General features: G+C 38.8%; 1 long non-coding RNA gene across 7 annotated transcripts in view; it reads left to right on the top strand.

Moving 5' to 3' along the window:
- The window catches only part of LOC102165926 (uncharacterized), a 1,721,850-nt gene that overhangs the window by 456,472 nt on the left and 1,244,746 nt on the right, over nt 1–20,632 (top strand). Inside the window, exon 8 of one of the 7 annotated variants that reach the window (XR_014835564.1) lies at nt 8,798–8,863. The exons of the other annotated variants lie outside the window; for them this stretch is intronic. This is a non-coding gene — a long non-coding RNA (uncharacterized LOC102165926). Of the gene's footprint in view, nt 1–8,797; nt 8,864–20,632 lie in introns of those variants that run through there. 7 annotated transcript variants of the gene reach the window in all.

Raw genomic sequence — 20,632 nt, forward strand, 5'->3', positions numbered from 1 at the left:
AGCAAGAGAGGAACAGAGGCTAAGGAAAGCAAGTGGGTTTCACAGTTGGCCTAGTGGAAGGCAAGGGTGACCAAGTAGTTGTTACAGTTTTCTAAGCAATTATTATAACTAACACTTACTGAGGGATTATTCTCTGCCAAGCACTGTGCTATGTTTGTTACTTGTATTGACTCATCTGGAGGCAGTAGTTTCAGAAGTCTAGCTTAGATCTCCATCCTATCATCACCATTACCTGGGACCATCTAGGATATGATCCCATCAGGATCACTGACTCAGTTAACTTGGGCTCTAATCCTCTAAAGATCTTGCCAGTACCTTCTTGGGAGGTTAGACAATGCTCTCTTTTGGTTAGCTGCTGATTTGGTGACCTGCTGTATATGGAAGAATCAGAACCTGACTACTGACTGCTTGACTACCTTTTGGATCATTTACTGACTTAGTCACTAACTTGATTGGATAGTAGACCAATACTGCATGTTGTCAGGTTTAGAACAGAAACCATCATACCCTGTGGGAGACTGAGCTGCCTTCTCCTAAGGTGGCCTTTGGGACTGGTGTCCTAGTCTCAATACAGACTAGTCTTATCATCTTCACAATTCACAAAGGTGCCTTCTTGGGAAGGTCCCAAAGTGCCTTGGGCCTGAACCTGCTTGAGTTATGCCAGTGACCATTCAAACATAAGATAGCTATTGCATCTATTGAGATGATCATATGATTTTTGACTTTTCTTTGGTTAATGTGGTGTATGACATTGATTGATTTGCGTATGTTGAACCATCCTTGTGAACCTGGGATGAACCCTACCTGGTCATGGTGTATAATTTTTTTGATATGTTGTTGGATTCGGTTGGCTAAGATTTTGTTGAGAATTTTTGCATCTATATTCATCAATGATATTGGGCGATAGTTTTCTTTTTTGGTGGTGTCTCTGTCTGGTTTTGGAATGAGGGTGATGGTGGCATCATAGAATGTCTTTGGGAGTATTCCTTCTTCTTCAACCTTTTGAAAGAGTTTAAGGAGAATGGGCACCAGTTCCTCTTTATATGTTTGATAGAATTCGCCTGTGAAGCCATCTGGTCTTGGACTTTTATTTGTAGGGAGTGTTTTTATGACATCTTCAATTTCATTTCTAGTGATCGGTCTGTTCAGTTGTTCATCTCAATAGACGCAGAAAAAGCATTTGACAAAGTCCAACATCCATTCATGATCAAGACCCTTGCCAAAGTGGGTATAGAGGGAACATTTCTGAACATAATCAAAGCCATTTATGATAAATCCACAGCAAATATAATACTCAATGGGGAAAAACTGAAAGCCTTCTCACTCAAATCTGGAACAAGACAGGGATGCCCACTCTCACCACTGCTCTTTAACATAGTTTTGGAAGTCCTAGCCACAGCAATTAGACAAACAAAAGAAATAAAGGCATCCATATAGGAAGAGAAGAGATAAATCTGTCACTGTATGCAGATGACATGATACTATACCTAGAAAACCCTAAGGACTCAACCCCAAAACTACTTGAACTGATGAAGAAATTCAGCAAAGTAGCAGGCTATAAGATTAACATTCAGAAGTCAGTCGCATTTCTGTATATCAGCAATTAAATATTAGAAAAGGAATACAAAAATAAAATACCTTTTAAAATTGCACCTCAAAAAATCAAATACCTTGAAATACACCTGACCAAGGAGGTAAAGGACTTATATGCCGAGAACTATAAAACTTTGATTTCTTTGATTAAAGAAAATGTAAAGAAATGGAAAGATATTCCATGTTCCTGGATTGGAAAAATCAATATTATAAACATGGACATACTACCCAAAGCAATCTACAGATTCAATGCAATCCCTATCAAATCACCCAGGACATTTTTCACAGAACTAGAACAAACCATCCAAACATTTATATGGAACCACAAAAGAGCCAGAATTGTCAAAGCAATCCTGAGAAACAAAAACCAAGCAGGATGCATAACTCTCCGGGACTTCAGGCAATATCACAAAGCCACAGTCATCAAGACAGTGTGGGACTGGTACCAAAACAGACAGACCGACCAGTGGAACAGAATAGAGAATCCGGAAATAAACCCTGACACCTATGGTCAATTAATCTTTGACAAGGGAGGCAAGAACATGGGAAAAAGAAAGTCTATTCAGCAATCATTGCTGGGAAACCTGGACAGCTGCATGCAAAGCAATGAAACTAGAACACACCCTCACACCATGCACAAAAATAAACTCAAAATGGCTGAAAGACTTAAATATACGACAGGACACCATCCAACTCCTAGAAGAAAACATAGGCAAAACACTCTCTGACTTCAACATCATCAATATTTTCTCAGGTCAGTCTCCCAAAGCAATAGAAATGAGAGCAAAAATAAACCCATGGGACCTCATCAAACTGAAAAGCTTTTGCACAGCAAAGGAAACCCAAAAGAAAACAAAAAGACACCTTACAGAATGGGAGAAAATAGTTTCAAATGATGCAACCGACAAGGGCTTAATCTCTAGAATATATAAACAACTTATACAACCCAACAGCAAAAAAGCCAATCAATCAATAGAAAAATGGGCAAAAGACCTGAATAGACTGTTCTCCAAGGAAGATATACAGATGGCCAACAAACACATGAGAAAATGCTCAACATCGCTGATTATAAGAGAAATGCAAATCAAAACTACCATGAGATACCACCTCACACCAGTCAGAATGGCCATCATTAATAAGTCCACAAATAACAAATGTTGGAGGGGTTGTGGAGAAAAGGGAACCCTCTTGCACTGCTGGTGGGAATGTAAACTGGTACAGCCACTATGGAGAACAGTTTGGAGATACCTTAGAAATCTATACATAGAACTTCCATATGACCCCGCAAATCCCACTCTTGGGCATCTATCCAGACAAAACTCTACTTAAAAGAGACACATGCACCCGCATGTTCATTGCAGCCCTATTCACAATAGCCAAGACATGGAAACAACCCAAATGTCCATCGACAGATGATTGGATTCGGAAGAGGTGGTATATATACACAATGGAATACTACTCAGCCATAAAAAAGAACGACATAATGCCATTTGCAGTAACATGGATGGAACTAGAGACTCTCATGCTGAGTGAAATGAGCCAGAAAGACAAAGACAAATACCATATGATGTCACTTATAACTGGAATCTAATATCCAGCACAAATGAACATCTCCTCAGAAAAGAAAATCATGGACTTGGAGAAGAGACTTGTGGCTGCCTGATGGGAGAGGGAGGGAGTGGGAGGGATCGGGAGCTTGGGCTTATCAGACACAACTAGAATAGATTTACAAGGAAATCCTGCTGAGTAGCATTGAGAATCATGTCTAGATATTCATATTGCAACAGAACAAAGGGTGGGGGAAAAATGTATACATGTAAGGATAACTTGATTCCCATGCTGTACAGCGGGGAAAAAAATTCTCTAATTTGGATTTCAGGTAAATATTAGAATAATCTACATGAACAGAAAAGCTCATTCTTAGAAGAAGAAGAAAAAAAGATTAAATCCCTGAAAACAATTGAGCCATTAAAGGCAACTAGAACTTATAAACCTCTCCTCCTGCTTCATTACAGACTTGTAAAGATTCCAACATGAAGAGTAAGAAAATATTAATAAAAATACCATTAAAAATAAAAAAGACAGCTATTGGACCTTTTTCTTGATAGGACTTTTAATTAATTTCTTGTGTGCTCTTCAGTGGAAATCAGAAAAGGATTCAAAAGTCCAGTGAATCATGTGAAAACATATTTCCCTTTAGACGGTAAAACCAACTACTGCATTTTGTTTTTATCGAGGTTTGATTAACAAATAAAATTTTATATCCAAGTATTGCATTTTTGAAGCTATCTTGGTGGAGTGCTCACCTCCATTTTATATCCCTCAACAAAGTACCACTAACCAGTTTTTCCCTGCCTCCCACTTGACTTTGAATTAGAAGGATGCTTTAGTAGACATATCTAAAGGTACAAAAGGTGGCACATAAACACATTATGTTTGAATTGTCCCAGGTGAAAGATTCGGTTTTACTTTTTTTTGCGGGGGGTGTCACTTTTGGCTGCCCCACAGTATATGGAGCTCCCAGGCCAGAGATCGGAGCCCCAGTCGTGACCTAAGCTGTAGCTGCAGCAACACTAGATCCCTAACCCACTGTGCCAGGCCAGGGATTGCACCTGTGTCCCAGCAGCTCCCAAGAGGCTGCCCATCCTGTTGTGCCACAGCAGGAGTTCCTACTTTGTTTTTTTTAAAAGGTGGAAGTCCTAACCCATTCTTATTAAAATATTTGCTGTACATCTTGGTTATTTTCACAAAGGTAGGAAGGATATCTTGCACAAAGCTAGTCACACTCTTATGCCCAGCTCCATTATATTTGCTTATTGGTGAGCTGGGGGAAGGGTAGAGTCTGTTACTTGATGAAGAACAACTGTCTAATTCATATGTAGCTTAAATTCATATCTTTGGCCTCATGAGTTTTATGCCTCAACATACTGAGTTACCCACTTGCTCATATATATGCAAATTAGATTCCCTTTACCGCATTCTTCCATCTCCAGTTTACAAGTGCATTTTGAGTCATGTGCAGAAACTACTTTTTTGCAGATGCCAAGTGTTCTTGAGACCAAAAACCACAAACATCCTAAAATGTGAGGTGTCATAAAATTTTGACATAAGGGTGGTTAAGTATACAAAAGAAGTATCTTCTGTCTTGTGATTTGCAGGACAGAAACAATAATGCACATTTTATTCTTGGAGATTTTGGCTTTCATGAAGTTAGAAAGGTAATGCTATTACTTAGTGATACCAAGGGATTGGGATTGTATCTCAGTGTATACATGAACCACTTTGTTCAGATGAGCCCCAGCTATTACCCTTGACCCTCAGTGGATTTTCCTGCACAGTTCTACAGATGAACAAATTGCATTTGATTTACTAAGCCTGTTTCTAGATCAGTGTTTCTTAAAGTGTGATCTATAAACTGCCAGTATCAAGAACTGTATGGGGCATATGTTGAACATGTAGATTTCTGGGCTCTGCCCTAGACTTATGAGTCAGAATTTCTGGAGATGGGGTGCAGAAATCTGCATGTTTAACACATGCTCCTATTCTAAGTATTACTCAACACTGTATCATTTTGCCTCATTTTGGAATGCTTTTCCTTTATCCTTTTCCCCCTTATTTCCTGAGCCTGTAGAGCTCCTGCAAATCTCTCCAGACCCAGTTCCAAGGATTTCTCCTCAGTGAGGCCATCTTGATACACCTCCCTCATTTCCATCAGCTAAGTTGGTTGTGTAGTCGGGAACTTGGGGGCATTGGAACTGGGGTTTAAGGAAAGTTGAGACAATCGAAATGAAATAACTTGGGCAGAATTGGAAGATAGATGCTGAGTTTTACAGAGAAATTTTGCCCTGGGTTTCACACGTGAGTGTACTGCATGGGAGAGAATTTGAATCAACCAACAGCAAAGTAACAGCGGGTCTGATTGGTCAGAGCATTGAATTCCAGTCACATAGCAACCATGTTTGAGGAGGAGGCTTGGTGGCCATATCAGGACAAGGGGGTAGGAGGGAAAAAGAGACAAATGCCCACTTGACAACAGCCTCAGGAATAAGAAGCAATAAAATTATTTTAAGAACTTGGGAAAATACTTGCATGAAACTGGATAAATGCATTACTTGCACATGTATGTAGTGTTTTTGAATGCATATATCCTGGGATTCAGTTAGTTTGTCACCATGTTTTCTCACCTATCACTAGTGAAGTATAGCTATTTTCATGTGGAGGTCTGAGAAGATGTTTGGTTGTAAATAGGGGTTCTCATATTTTCTGAAAACAACTGGAAACTGTTAACCTGGTGTCTGAGTCAGTTTGGGTAGCTATAAAAGTATACCATAACTAGGTGGCTTATAAACAACAGAAACTTATTTCTCACAATTCTGGAAGCTGGAAATCTAAGATCAGGGTGCCAGCATGGTTGGATTCTTGGTGAGGACCTGCTCCCTGGTTATTCTTACTGTGCCCTCACAGTGGTGAGAGGGATGAGAGCGCTGTGGGCCTTTTATAAGGGTACAGATCCCATTCATGAGAGCTCTACCCTCATGAACCAATCACTTTGCCAAACCTCCATGTCTTAATACCATCACAGTGGGGTTAGGATTTCAGCATATGAATTTTGGGGGGGGGGACACAAACATTTAGTCCATAACACCTAGTTATGAAGATACCACAATCTATAAACAGTTTGAGAAAGTCTGCCAAAAAGAAAGGTGGAAGCCAATGATTGTTGGCCAGTTAGCTCTCTAGGTAAAAGGTAAATACCAGCAGGACTGACTTTGGCCATGGTAAGTGTAGAAGCAGCTTGTTTTCCCCTCCAAGGTCACCACTCTGGGACTCTCTGTCTTCTGTCCACACTTACCCTCTCACCATATCTCATTCCTCTGCACTTGGCAGTGCCTCTCTGGGTGGTGGACTGTGATCTCTTATTGCCATGGGACGTGACTCTACCAGACAGAGAAACTTTGATTTGCATGTGAGTCTTTTTTACCTTGAGCTTTTACTCCTTTCCTACCAATTTTCTGTCATGCTAAATGAGGTACCTGAAATCCATGAACATTAAGCCCATCTATGAGCAATTTTAAGGAAATAGAAAAGAAATGACATAAGGTCACATATTGATATAAATACTGTTGCGTGTCACAGTGCTCATTGCTTTGAAATACCAGAGCCTTTACATTTTTTAAAAGCCAGTTTAATGCTCTGCATCATTTGGGGGAAGAAAAGCATCTAAGCTAAAAAGACTTGGCAAAGAAAAACTTTCATCTACAGATAAACTGCTTTGTGACATGGAATGATCTAGTTACCTTGAACTCTCATTAATTTGTGCTACCCAAACCCACTGTGTCTCGACTCAGTAAGTTTTAGTTTTGGGGAAATGCAGCTGCTATGGGACCCCTGAGGCTCTTAGCCACTACCCGAATTCCCATGTAGTCATACAGTGACAGAGATCATTATTTTCCAAAGCCCTCATTTCATACTTGGGGAAACTGAGGTCTGGAGAGGCCTCAAATCATGAAATGTCCATGTTTGAAGGGCTCCTAATTTAGTCAAGGAACTAGCTCAAAATCACTCAGTTAGCTGGCAGACAAAGCAGGAGCACATTCCTGAGAGAGTGAACCAGCGTGCTTTAAACATTTTTAAACATTTTTAAACCAAGCTGGTTCACTGACTATATTCCCAGCACTGGTGTGAGCTCTTGACAAATGTTAACACCTATGAGGTGTTCACAACACACCTGTGAGGCGGGTAATACTATTTTCAGCTCCATTTCACAGATAAGAAACTGAGTCACAGAGAATTAGTAATTTTCCCATTGTCAGCCAGATACCACCCTTTTTTTTTTGTAACCTAAATCTCAGTGTTTTAAGATTATTAGGATTAACAGAAGTTGTACCTGTGAGGTTTTTAGCACAGGCTTCAGAGGAGTGTAAATTCTCAGAATTACGGTTATTTTTACTGTATGTTGTAGTGGGAAAAAAGTAGATGCTAAAGTTAGATACACTGAGTTCCAGTTGAGGTTCTGCCACTAATGGGTTGAGTGATCTCTGAGAGCCTCCCTTGCCTCATCCCTCAAGTGAGTATGCCAGTATTTCACAGGGCTGAGGTGGAGATGAAATGAGATGATCTGTGGTAAGTATCTAATGCACTTTCTGGTATATAGCAGATACTGTATTAGTTTCCTATTACTACTGTAACAGATCACCCCAGTTAGTGGCTTAATGCAAATTTATTATTTCATAGTTACAGAACTCTGGAATGAGTCTTATAGGACTGAAATCAAAGTGTCAGCATGACTGGTTCCTTGTAGAAGCTTCAGGGAAGAATTCATTCCTTCTTCCAGCTTCTGGTCGTTGTTGCCCTTTCCTTGGCTTGTGGCCTCAAGACTTCAATCTCCGCTTTAGTAGCCACATTGTCTTCTCTGGAGTGGTATCTCCCTCTGCATCTCTACCCTAAGGATATCTGTGATGGTATTTAGAGCCCTTTTCAAGATAATCCAGATAACATTATCGTGAGATTTTTAACTTAATCATACCTGCTAAGTCCCTTTAGTCATAGAAGGTGGCATTCACAGGTTCCATAAATTAAGACCTGGTATCTTGAAAGGCCAGTATTCAGCCCATCAGATGCTTAGTGACTCTTATGAACAGAACCCAGGTCTTCTCATTACAGGACTGTTTCCTGTACATTTCACTTTCTCAGATCAGCTTCCCATGTGCACTGTCTGTGGAGAATTTAGAAACAATAATGAAACTAAAAGCTGATCTGAATTTTATCACCATTTCGCAAGAATTCTGAACACCATCAGTGCTAAAATATTCTTCCAAACGGAGCAGACCTCTCTCACTGCACCCCTACTTTTGGCGTATCACTTCTCAGGACTGACTGTGAAGCCCTGGGATCCAGAGAAGAGGAGGGCTTTGGGCACAGTACTGTCTCCTCTCCTCTACTTATTCCACCACATATTCTTGCACCCAAGTTTTCTTCTATAACTGAATACAGTGTCCTCTTGTCCCTTATCCAAGTGTCCTGAAAAGCACTTTGAGGCTAACTAGCAGGTGATAACTGGGTGGTGTCCTTGACAACACTGGAAAACAATCCCCCCCACCCCAATTCTCCCTAGAAAGGACCTCACGAGAAGGGTTTGTGGGATGGATTCAGAGCCTCATATAATCTTTAATTTAGAATAAAAGGAATTATTTTTTATTGCCAGGAAGTGAAGCAAAGATTGCCTTGTGGGAGAGTACATAAATTACTGTTATGACAAATGGAAAAGAAAGATATAATTAGAAGATGAAGGAAAGCTACAAGGAAAGGAAAGCTGATGTGATCTTTACACTATTTGCTGAAATCCAGATTATCAAAGGAAGTTACCGAACCGGACACTATGAGAGCTACAGGAGACCTCACAGACTGTTCGACTGAGGCCATCATTTTACCTTTGGGGTAGTTGAGTACCTAAAAGGAGAAAAGACTTGTTCAAAGGTTCACAGCAAGGCTGGGGCAGAAATGTCTTTTCTTATGTTTTAGGAGACAGATTACACTTTGCAGAAGTTCTCTCTCACATGCTCATTCCCTCACACTTACTTATTTTCTTCCCCTTGTGCCTTAATTGATTTTTAAAAAATTATTCTCCAAGGGTGTAACAATCATATTTTACTTGTTTTTATGGCTGTTCTTTTGCATTCTCTTTACTGCAGCTCAGGTCACCAAATGTAAGGAGTTGCAGTCCTAGTCATAGAATAATCTGTAGTTACTTACCTCAGTTGATTGGAATAAACCTTTTGTAAATACCTGCAGAAAGCCTCAGAGGGCCATCGCTGTGGCTCAGCACCCGTCAGGGACTAAGTAGTTTAAGTCTGTTCCAGGGTCTCAGACCACATCCTTATCTTTGGCATCTTTTTGAAAAAAGCTTTTCTTTGGACTCAAACAAAGTAAATACGCAGGCATGCCTTGTTTATTGTACTTTACTGTTCTTTACAGATATATTTTTTACGTATTGAAGGTTTGTGGCAACCCTGTGTTCAGCAAGTCAGTTGGCACCATTTTTCTGACAGCACTTGTTCACTGCATGTCTCTGTGTCACATGTTGGTAGTTCTCAAAATGTTTCAAATCTTTTCATTATTATCATAATTGTTATGGTGATCTTTGATGTTACTATTGGAGAAAGTTTACAGCTTGCTGAAGGCTCAGATGGTGGTTGACATTTGAAAGTAATAGTTTTTTTTTTTTTTTTAAACTTTCTTTTTACAGCTGCCCCTGCATCATAGGGAATTTCCCGGGTTCAGGGGTTGAATTGAAGCTGCAGCTGAGGCCTATGCCACAGCCACAGCGATATTGGGTCTGAGGTGCACCTGCGACTTATGCCGTAGCTAGTGGCAACACCAGATCCTTAACCCACTGAGTAAGGCCAGGGATCAAACCTGAATCCTCATGGACACTATGTTGGGTTCTTAACCTGCTGAGCCACAACAGAAACTCCAATAAAATATTTTTAAATTAAGGTATGTCCATTGTTTTTTTTAGACATAATGCTATTGCCCACTCAATAGGCTATAGTATAGCACAAACATAATTTTTCATATGCACTGGAAACCAAAAAAATTAATGTGACTCATTATGTATTGCAATATTCACTTTATTGTCATGGTCTGGAGCCAAATCCATAGTGTCTCCTAGGTATCCCTGTATGTAAATTTATTCCTGCATCTGGGAGGACAACTTGATGCTCACATTAGCTTTCTGATAGCCCTTTGGTTCCAGCTTTGGAGATAAAGGCAGATGGCCAGTCTCCTGGGGGCATGTTAAGCATCTGGCATGCTGCTGGCTATTTTTACTACATAACCACCTAATTCTTAGAGGTAATCTACATTCCTGAGTCTGTCACTATGCTTACAGCAAAATCATTACTACTGTGCTCAACAAACTTGGCTTGAATGCATTGTCTGGGAGGTAGCAGTGTAAGGAAGGCAACTGGCGGCTCAAAATTCACAGTCTGGCTCTAACTTGATACCTTCTCCTTGTTGCTCATTTACTGTCCGTCCCTCTTATTGGAACCTATGCATTCCTGAGTCTTAACTCTTGTTGCCCTAATCTTTTGCCTGATTCCTTGACCCTGTATTGCTTTGTCTCTAGGCCTGGTTTCCTGCTGGCGAAGGCTTGCCCTTAAAACTCTCAAGCTGGCAGGTCTCTGGTCTTCCACACTTGATTCAAGGAGGGCCACTCTGCTTATATGTTTTTCGGACCGAGTTGCTATGTAAGATTTTTTCTTCAGGTTGGGATGAGGGGAAAGTGTGTATTTCACTGCTAAGGAAAAAAGATCAGTTTGAATTTCACTGGTCTGTTGGGTGTGTAAGGGATCTTATGTGATTCTGTTTTAGGTGTGCATTAGAGCCTCAAACATTCTTAGCATGTTTAATGTTTGATGTGGTCTTTTTGTCAAAATGCTCAGACTTAGCGGGTGGATTTCCAGGAGCATTTGGGAATAAAAATGGTCTTCTTCCTTTGAGGGCCCATAGAGAAATGTTTTAAGCATTTTCAAATGATTTTGTTGCAAGGCTTTTACAAGTATCCTGTTCTAGGATGGGATGGAAGAGTTTAGGTTAGGCAAAAATCAGTAGTAAGATCTGGTGCATTTATGAAAGCCAAGCCATTCCACTTGCTGGCTCTTTACTTCTGTGTCTTCTGTATTACTTACAAGTCATAAAATAGCATTAATATAGAGAAAGTTGGTAATGGTGGTGTCAGAAATGATCAAAGAACGTAATAAACAAATGACAAAAGAACATTAAAGTTTATGAGCTAGTGGAGATTGAACACATACTTTCAACATTGAAACCTCTTTTTGTTTGAAGAGGAGATTAGGTGTAATTGTTTTGTTCTTTAAAAATGATACTCTTTAAACACCACAATTTCTCACTGTGTTTGCTTGAGTGAAGTACATGGAAATTGAACGCTAATTCTCAGAAATGCTTATGTGGTGTAGGAGGAAAGATAGTGGGATGGGGGTAAGATGTTAAGGCTTTATGTGCAATTCAGTCTTAAAAGAAATTTGTGTAAAATGTCTTTTCTAATACATGGCATTCAATGGTTTACCTACTTTATAGATCAACTCTATATTATTTTGGTCAATGAGCTGGTTGGAAGAGCTGAAAACAGAGCAGTCAAACCAAGGAAATTAAATTCTTTATATGTCTGAATTTATATTGCAATTCTAAAAGTGACTCTATCCTGGAGTTCTCTGGTAGCACCGTGGGTTAAAGATCAGTGTTGTCACTGCAGTGGCTTGGGTTGCTGCTGTGGCATGGGTTTGATCCCTAGCCTGGGAATTTTCATATGCTGCAGGGGCAGCATATAACCCCCCCCCCCAAAAAAAAAGAACAAAAACAAAACAAAAAGTGATTCCACCCTGATAGCTTTGTAGAAAATAGAAAATTTCTCTATTAGTCTGTAGTGATACTTTCCAAAATGGCAAAGCTTTAAAGATAATAAGGGGTACTGATTGGAACACCTTGGGGACTATTGCATTAGACCTTGATTTGAATTTGAATAATATAATTTCAGTGTTTTAAAAACTTTGAAGTACATTTGGTATCATCCATTCTTTTACTTATTTAGCAACTATTTATTAAACATCTACATGCCAGGCACTGTTCTAAGTGCTGAGAATATAGCAGTGAACAAAACAGATGAAACTCTACTGTCATCAAGCTTGATTTCTAGTGGAGGGAAAAAGACAAAAACAATTAAAACATAATGAGAATTAGAAATATTAAACAATATAGTTTAATAGGGTTCCTTAGAGGAGCTGCCTTAGCGAGTAGCTAATTATCTATAATTTTCATAGCTGCTATTTGCATATCTATTATTGGCAAACAATGGACTTTTTATAAGATGCTTAAAATTCTTGGTTAAAAGTACGTTTCTTGAAATTTTTTATATGTCATTATTTTGCATACCAAACTTTTCTCAAATTTCACACTATTGTGATCTAAATAAAATTCTTTTACAAATCAGTCTGTAGATTTATATTTGTCTTTTGTCTCATAGTATCTTGAGAAATCTTAACTCTTGATCTTGGCATTAGATGAAATGTCAATAGCTTTAAAGGGTATAAAGTAGTTTCTGCAATTTGCTAAACAACAAAAAAGCAAATGTAGTTTAGATGAGGCTTTGGAAGAGGCATATTATGGTCGTGATCAGGAGAGACAAAAATTGATTGCTTGTGGTGCCTTTTAATTATAGGCCAGAATAGAATGATACCATGTACAATTAAAACTATGAAATTTATCTTCTAAAATCTATTAATTATTCCATAGCCTTTGACTGTGCATGTATTATTTGAAAAACCCTGTGCAGGAAGGAAGGGAGAGAGAGAGAGAGCATGTGTGTGTGTGTAAGGGCGCAAGAGAAGAGAAGGAATGAGAACGAAGTAAGAAAATGCAGGAGTTGGAGTTCCCGTCGTGGCGCAGTGGTTAACGAATCCGACTAGGAACCATGAGGTTGCGGGTTCGGTCCCTGCCCTTGCTCAGTGGGTTAACGATCCGGCGTTGCCGTGAGCTGTGGTGTTGGTTGCAGACGCGGCTCGGATCCCATGTTGCTGCGGCTCTGGTGTAGGCCAGTGGCTACAGCTCCGATGAGACCCCTAGCCTGGGAACCTCCATATGCCGCAGGAGCGGCCAAAGAAATAGCAAAAAAAAGACAAAAAAAAAAAATGCAGGAGTTGAGTCAGTTCTAAGTATAGGGGAATACATATGCACAGGTAAATAGGATAAAGATATTAAACTGATAAGTTACCTGTAAAAATTTTAAAGAAAGTTCTATAGGAGTTCAAGGTGGGGGATTGTTACTGCTGCCTGAAGATAGCTGGAGAAAGTTCCATGCAGGAGGATGTTTGAATTTACTTTTCTTTCTTGTTTTATTGAGACCAGGATCTTGTATATTATAATTTGATGGGCACTGAAATATCCACCTGCACAAAAATGCATTCCTCCCTGACCTTGCTATAGGACCCCAAATTCCCATTATTATTTGATTCTTTGGAAATTTATTTTATAACCCAATTGTGATAAGATGCATGGAAGAACATCCCAAACCATTTGGCCTTCATAAATGCCTTATGAAGGAGTTGTTTCTGAAATAAACAATAAAGAGAAAATTCCTAAGGATATAGGACACAGAATTGGGAGGTTCTGCTTGTCAGTGTGGTGAGAAGAAAAAAGGGGTCAAGAATAGTCGAGAAGGATCTTGTCCTGGGTACTTGGTGCTGATCAGTTGAAGACAAAAGGCAAATTTGCATCTTTGCCCCACCACCTTGTGGTCTTCCAGTGTTACCCATTTCAGCAGATGGCAACTTCACTCATCCACTTGTACCAACTGGGAACCCGGTGGAGTCATAGACTGGAACCTGACATGCCCTTCTCAGTCGGTTGCTTTCCTCTGTTTGCCATGAAGGAGAGGAAACACAGAAGTTTTCAGGTGTAGGTGAAAACAGCTGCAGTCTCCCTCTTTTTAAAGATACTGTAATGGATAGCTTAAAGTCAGTCTTTCATGTATGAAAATTCTAGAGTGAAGAAGTTTCTTTATGAGGGTTGTCCTGTGACTCCAATTTATTGCACTAAACCTCACATATGCTCATGAGCTCCAGAAAGCTTTTGTTTCTGTGAAGGAAATGCAGGCTACCTGGAGGATCATTTTTCACTTCTCTCTCATGGGGAGTCAGAAATGATGGATAACAATTGAGAACTCATGAACCAAATGTTTTTATTTCTTTAAGTCTTCCTCTGAGATACAGACTTTTTTTGGTAAGTCTTGTTACTTTAGTGAAGTTATGTTTTTGAAAGAAAAAAGAATGATATAGAATACATGTAATAATGATCTTTGAATTAGTTTTCCACACCTAAGGTGAGATTAGTTTGTCAAATCAGTATATACCATACACCAATATAGTTACCTAAATTGAAAGCAGATTGCTAAAGAATAAATGAATAGCTGGTGAACCTTGCAACCCATACACACTGAATGTTAGAGAAAGTCATGACACCTATAGTGACATTTACTTCATTTATGAATGATAATATTTCTAAAGTGCAAGTGAATTATGTTATTGCAATTAAAAGTATTTATCATTGTCATATTCCTATTCACATAGCCATAGATTTTTCTGCGATTTTTGAAGATGAGCTGGAGTTGCTCATTTTACCTAAGCCCATAGAAATCTACATTGAGTGGTACTTAAGAGAACAAATTAGGGATATTTAACAATTAAAGCTCACCCCTTGATTGATTGAATAAATAAATAACAAAACAAATATACTGCAGCATGATTTTATAACAAGTTATAACATCAATATAGTGCTTCTTGTGCCAGATACTCTTCTAAATGCTGTTTATATTAATCCCATTTAACTCTTAAAACAATCTTCTGACATATGAGTATGATTACCTTCATTTTACAGGTGAGGAAACTGAGGAACATAAATAGTCCTATCTAAATTTTACTGATTTTTGCTTCTGCCTACTTATACAAGACTTCTAGCTCCTTACAAATCCCCTCTTCCCATCTTTTTCTTCTCTATCCTCTGTCTATTCTTTCTCAGAATGTCCAGATACAACTTGTGAACGCACACAGCTTATGTTGTGTACTTCTGTGGGGCACTTCTACTTCTGTGCTTTTACCTGGCACTAGTTTCCCACTGGGTACTGCTGTTAGTCTGTTAGGTAGTGTATTCTACCATTTGTGTGTGGTGGGGTGGTACTTGGATTCTACTGACTCTTTGGGCCGCATCATTGCTCTTGCTCTCAGGAGAAACGGCGGTCTCCTGCTGGGTGCTGCCATTGTTCCTTTGGACGCTATTGCTGCTCCTCTAGATGCATCTCCTCTGATAATTCAAAGCACTTTTGGTGGAGCAGATAAGCAGTGTTCTGTGGCAGAGACAGACCCCTCTTTCATTTTGTCCTATGTGGTGAGAGGAGTTCCAGAATAATCTGATGCTCTCCCAAAGTGATGGAGCTTTTTATTGAAATGGCATTTTGCAACTTATATACACAGTAATCTCTCTTCTTAGAGCTCTGACATGTACCTGTGAGGGTGGGCCAAGGACAGATTTGAGTGGTAGTCATTTGCTAAATGTGGAGTCACTTCTCCCTTCAGATCACTAAGATTTTGTTGCAAGGTCAAGTTTTTTGTCTTTTCCCATCTGTTTTTCTCTTCCTGTAGTATGAGTTTCCTCCCAGAAGCTTCTTGATTTCCTAAGCCCATCCCACCAGATTTATTAGTTTTTTTCCCCTCTTCCTTTCTTCCTCCCTCTCTCCATCCCTTCCTCCCTCCACATATGTGGCATAGGGAAATTCCCAGGCCAGGGGTCGAATTGGAGCTGCAGCTGCTGACCTGCAGCCACAGGCATGCAGGATCCAAACCGCATCTGGGCCCTACACCACAACTCACAGCAATGCCAGATTCTTACCCCACTGAGCGAGGCCAGGGATCAAACCTGAGTCCTCATTGATATTAGTCAGGTTTGCTACTGCTGAGCCACATGGGAACTCCAGTTTAAGAGCTTCTTAACCACAGCAGTGGCAATAGTTGAGGCTCAAGCTTGGCTCACCTTTACAGAGAAGCCCTTGATTTTGTAGTACCCAGTGTACCCTCTTCAAGATAGAGTAATCAGCAGTGGTGCAGTGAATAGAATCCCATTTTCTTTTTTTTTTTTTTTAAGTAGCTTAAGGTGATGAATGAACCAATAGGAGCTATCAAACTTTGTTTTAAAAAATATATATTTCAAGCTTTTAAAAAAGATTGTTGAATAAAAAGAATAACCCATCAGTACCCAAAGCCCCAACTACTACCTCTTTTCTCTTTTGAATTTGTGCTATACATCATTATTATTTCCTTCATAAATTCTGTCAGCATATTAGTAAGAGAATGTGGCCAAAAGAAATAGCTTTTTATCAATATTAAGCAGCTTTGCAAAGTCACAGTTCCATTTGGATATATTTGCAAAATGCCCGGCTGCAGAGAAAACTCACTCCATGACTGAGATCAAAATCTTTTTGTCACCAGTGATTGAGTGTCAGTAATGATCGAATTTAACGAGCATGCATTAGAGAATTTCTAGTGGTTTCACAAGAGGTTATTTCAGTAATATTTGCAGCCTTAACATTTTTTTATGAGAAGGTTTGAGAGCTTAGGGTCGGATTTGGGTGATTTAGCTAACGCTCATCAATTGAGCCTACAACAATATTGCTAAACCAGAGCTAAGGTAATGAAGTAGAAGATTTTTTCATTGCAACCCAGCCAATTTCCAAAGTTTAAAAATAGGAAAGAAAGAGAGTTTTATCAGGTAATATGCAAAATAAAAGTCAAATTCAAAGCTTACTAATTAAAAATACAGGCTTTTCAGCTGTGCACACAATTCAGATAAAATGCTAAAATCATTCCTTGTATATAAAGGAAGACACATTTTGCTCTGTATAAACATTTATAATTCACTTTCTATGTGTTAGGTACTGTTAGATGTTTACATTACCTTATTTGCAGATGTCTATGATCCTAAAGCCACTTCCCTAAGCACTACTCAGTACTTATATACAGATTTTAATTGAAAATAGCTTAATAATTACAAAACATGTTTTTTAATAGATGAGAAAATATAATCAAGCAAAAAGTTTTTAAAAATCACCCATAATCATATTATCCAGAGATAACCATCACATCAGCTGGGTTAATGTCCTTCCAGGTCTGTTGCTATTCATGTATTTCATTTTACAGGGATTTATTTCTATAACAGGTTATTCTCTTCCTAGCTTTCTTTCTTCTTTAGTATGCTTAATTACTTTTTTAAACATCATCATGATTGTTCAAAGTTAGGATTATAAGCATCAGTTATCGCTCTATCATTCAAATCTAAGGTTGCTATGAAGACTTCATTCTGGAGGTCCGGGAGAGGCAGCCAAGAAGTTACTTTTAATCTAAAGAGAGCTTCAGGACTCAGTGAAATCAGTACCACAATAGAGCAGGGGTACACATGTTCAGAGATTGTTCTGAATCATATATGGACTGACATCTGCAGAAATGGTCTTCATATTTCATGCTTTATTGGGTCTTTTGAAAGAATGCTTCTGTGTCAAGAGTGGGTATAAGCATTGTTTGATGAGGTGATTTGAAAGAAAATTATGGTCATGAGTTTAGCTTTTGTTACTAGTATGAAGTCTAGTTGATGGCTTATAGATTATGATTTGAAGAGTGTTAGAAAATACATCATTTGCAGCAACATAGATGGACTGAGAGATTCTCATACTTAGTGAAGTAAATCAGAGAAAGACAAAGATCATATGAGCTCATTAGTATGTGGGATTTAACAAAAAATCATACAAAAGAACTTACAAAACAGAAACAGACTCAAAGATTTTGAAACCAAATTTCTGGTTACCAAAAGGGAAATGTGGGGTGGGAAGGATAAATTAGGGGGTTAGGATTGACATATACACATTACTATATATACAATAGATGGGTAACAAGTACCTACTGTATAGCACAGGGTAATCTACTCAATACAGTATAATAACCTAGATGGGAAAAGAATCTGAAAGAAACAGATAGGTGTATGTATAACTGATTCACTTTGCTGTATATCTGAAACAAATACAACTTTCTAAGTCAACATACTCCAATAAAATTGATTTTTAAAAAAGAAAATATATCAAAGATCTTTATTCAGATATATCTCTCATCACATAGAAACTCACCATTAGAATTACTTCCTAGTTGTAGGACATTCAAGGTCACTGTGATGATGCAAATGTGTTATCTTGGAGGGGAAGTACTACTCTCATTAAAAAACAGCTGAATTTGAAGGGGAAGTAGAACTTAGAAAATAGCACAGTGCCTAGCATATATAGTAGTTACATGACAACTAAATTTGTTACTTGAATATTGAATGAAAAGGTACAGAGGTTTTGATATAAGGTGCTACAGAAATGGCCCAGAAAGTAAGACAGAAGAACATCAAATACAAGTAATGGCTCCTCAGCTGATCTCAATTTATGGAGTGTTCAGTGTTCACAGCTTGTGGAATGGTGACTATCCTAAATAAAATAGGTGAGGAAAAATGTGTTTTACCTTTTGCTACCCTAAAAAGACATTTAGGCAAGAGATTGAATTCCCTAATCCAATTTGAGTTGAGTATTATTCCTGAGATGACCAAATAAGAACTAGGTATCTTTAAGAGGAAGGAAAAGAAGAGAGATTCAATTTTCTAAATGAGGCCGAAGTTACTGGCAGGTTTCAGTAAGGCAGTTCTCACCTAAAGGTATGAGGCAGTTGTTATTTCATAGTTGATCTCATCTATGGTTGGAGTTTCAGATCAAGAGTTTGCTCATCTTCTTCCAGTGCACTCTACATATAGAAAAATTATTCTAGAGCAAATGCAGTGTAATGCTGAGTGTGATAGTAAAGTTCGATTGCCTGGCTTGGGAGCTAGAATCTATGTGCGCTACCTGATGAGCCTGTTACCACCCAGAGAAACATGGAAGAGTATAAGATTAGGACAAGACAAGAAGTTGAGTAAAGTTTGGTAAAGAGGAAGGAAGTTTAGGTGCTGGTGGTGCATTTTAGCTAGGCATCAGGAAGGCATCCTGAGTAGGGCTCTGTCCAAAAGGAGAAAAGTTAGGAAAGCTTGAAAGGAAGAAGTGGAAAGGCATGAAAAGGGTAAGACTGCTTCTGCGTTCTTTTTCCCTGCCTGGTAGAGTATTCTTAGGCCCATAAGCTGTAGGAGAGATGGGAGTTTCCGGATCCTATATTGGTTTGCTTTTACTTTCTCTTCTCACTCCTTGGGTTTTATACTACCTTTTCTCTATGTCCTTCATTATTGGCTAGAACATTTTGTAATAGCTTTGGATGATGAAAATAAGCTTTGTTAAAAAATGCCAGAAAGTCAAAACTCCATTCAAAATGTACTTTTCTGCCTCCAAGTTTTCTTTCTATGAGTGGATATTTTAGTTATGAAAATTCAAATTACAGTATGGATATCAGGGAAAACCCAATAAAGGTAAACTAATGCACTTTATTTAATGTATGCTCAAATTTAATGTAGGCATTTTTTATTTTAGAAACAAACTTAAAATATGTGGCTCTTGTCTTTGGTGAGAGAGAAGTGGAAAAAAGAATCTTTGCATTCCAGGAAGCAGCCCAATTTTAATTAAAAATGCCAGGCTAATTTGTCTCCCTCCCAGAGCCTACCGATATTTTGCCTTTGGGCTGTTGTGTAGACTTGTCTGCCATTTGTCTGAATATAAATAACTCTCATTTTCACACTTGTCTTTTCTTGCAGTTTGTCAAAATGGTTGCTTTATAGCAGCAAATTAATTTCCTAACGGGTGAGCATATATATATATATATATATATATAGAGAGAGAGAGAGAGAGCGTGCTCAAGCACACGGCTTATCAACAGAAGACTACTTTATCTGTTGCATGAAAATAAAACATAGTTGTGTTAGGGGTCACAAAGACAACCCTCTGGTTGGATGATTTGCTAGAACGACTGATAGAATTTAGAAAAGCTGGACTTATCATTATGGTTCATTACAGTGAAAGGATACAAATTAAAAATAGCAAAGGAAAAAGGCACATAGGAGAAAGTCCAGGAGAAACTGGACACAGGCCTTCAGTGTCCAGTGAAGTTGCACAGGTGGCATTTAATTCTCCTATTAACAATGTGTAATGACACGTGAAAAGTGTTGCCAAACAATAAGCTTATTGGAGCCTTGGTGGAGGGTTTTATGAGAGGTTAGTAACATAGGCATGGAGCTCCACATGACTGCCCTTAGGTACTGAGTACTTAGGTACTCAGTCTCCTACACAGCCCTGACCCCTGCCTCCTGTCTATGATCAAACTGCCCAGTGTAACAAAAAGTAGTGTTCAAGTTAAATCACATCGTTAGCATATTCTATCTGGTGTGGTCCAAGGCCTCGGGTATACAGAAGTACTCTTATTAGGCAGGATGTTCCAAAGGTTTGTAAATTATTTCCCAGTAACCCATTAAAGGT

Source organism: Sus scrofa, chromosome X (genome assembly GCF_054392235.1).
Source record: "Sus scrofa isolate SSC_HxYL_T2T_F1_AM1 chromosome X, Sscrofa_HxYL_maternal_Yorkshire_Landrace_v2.0, whole genome shotgun sequence".
Taxonomy (NCBI): Eukaryota; Metazoa; Chordata; class Mammalia; order Artiodactyla; family Suidae; genus Sus; species Sus scrofa.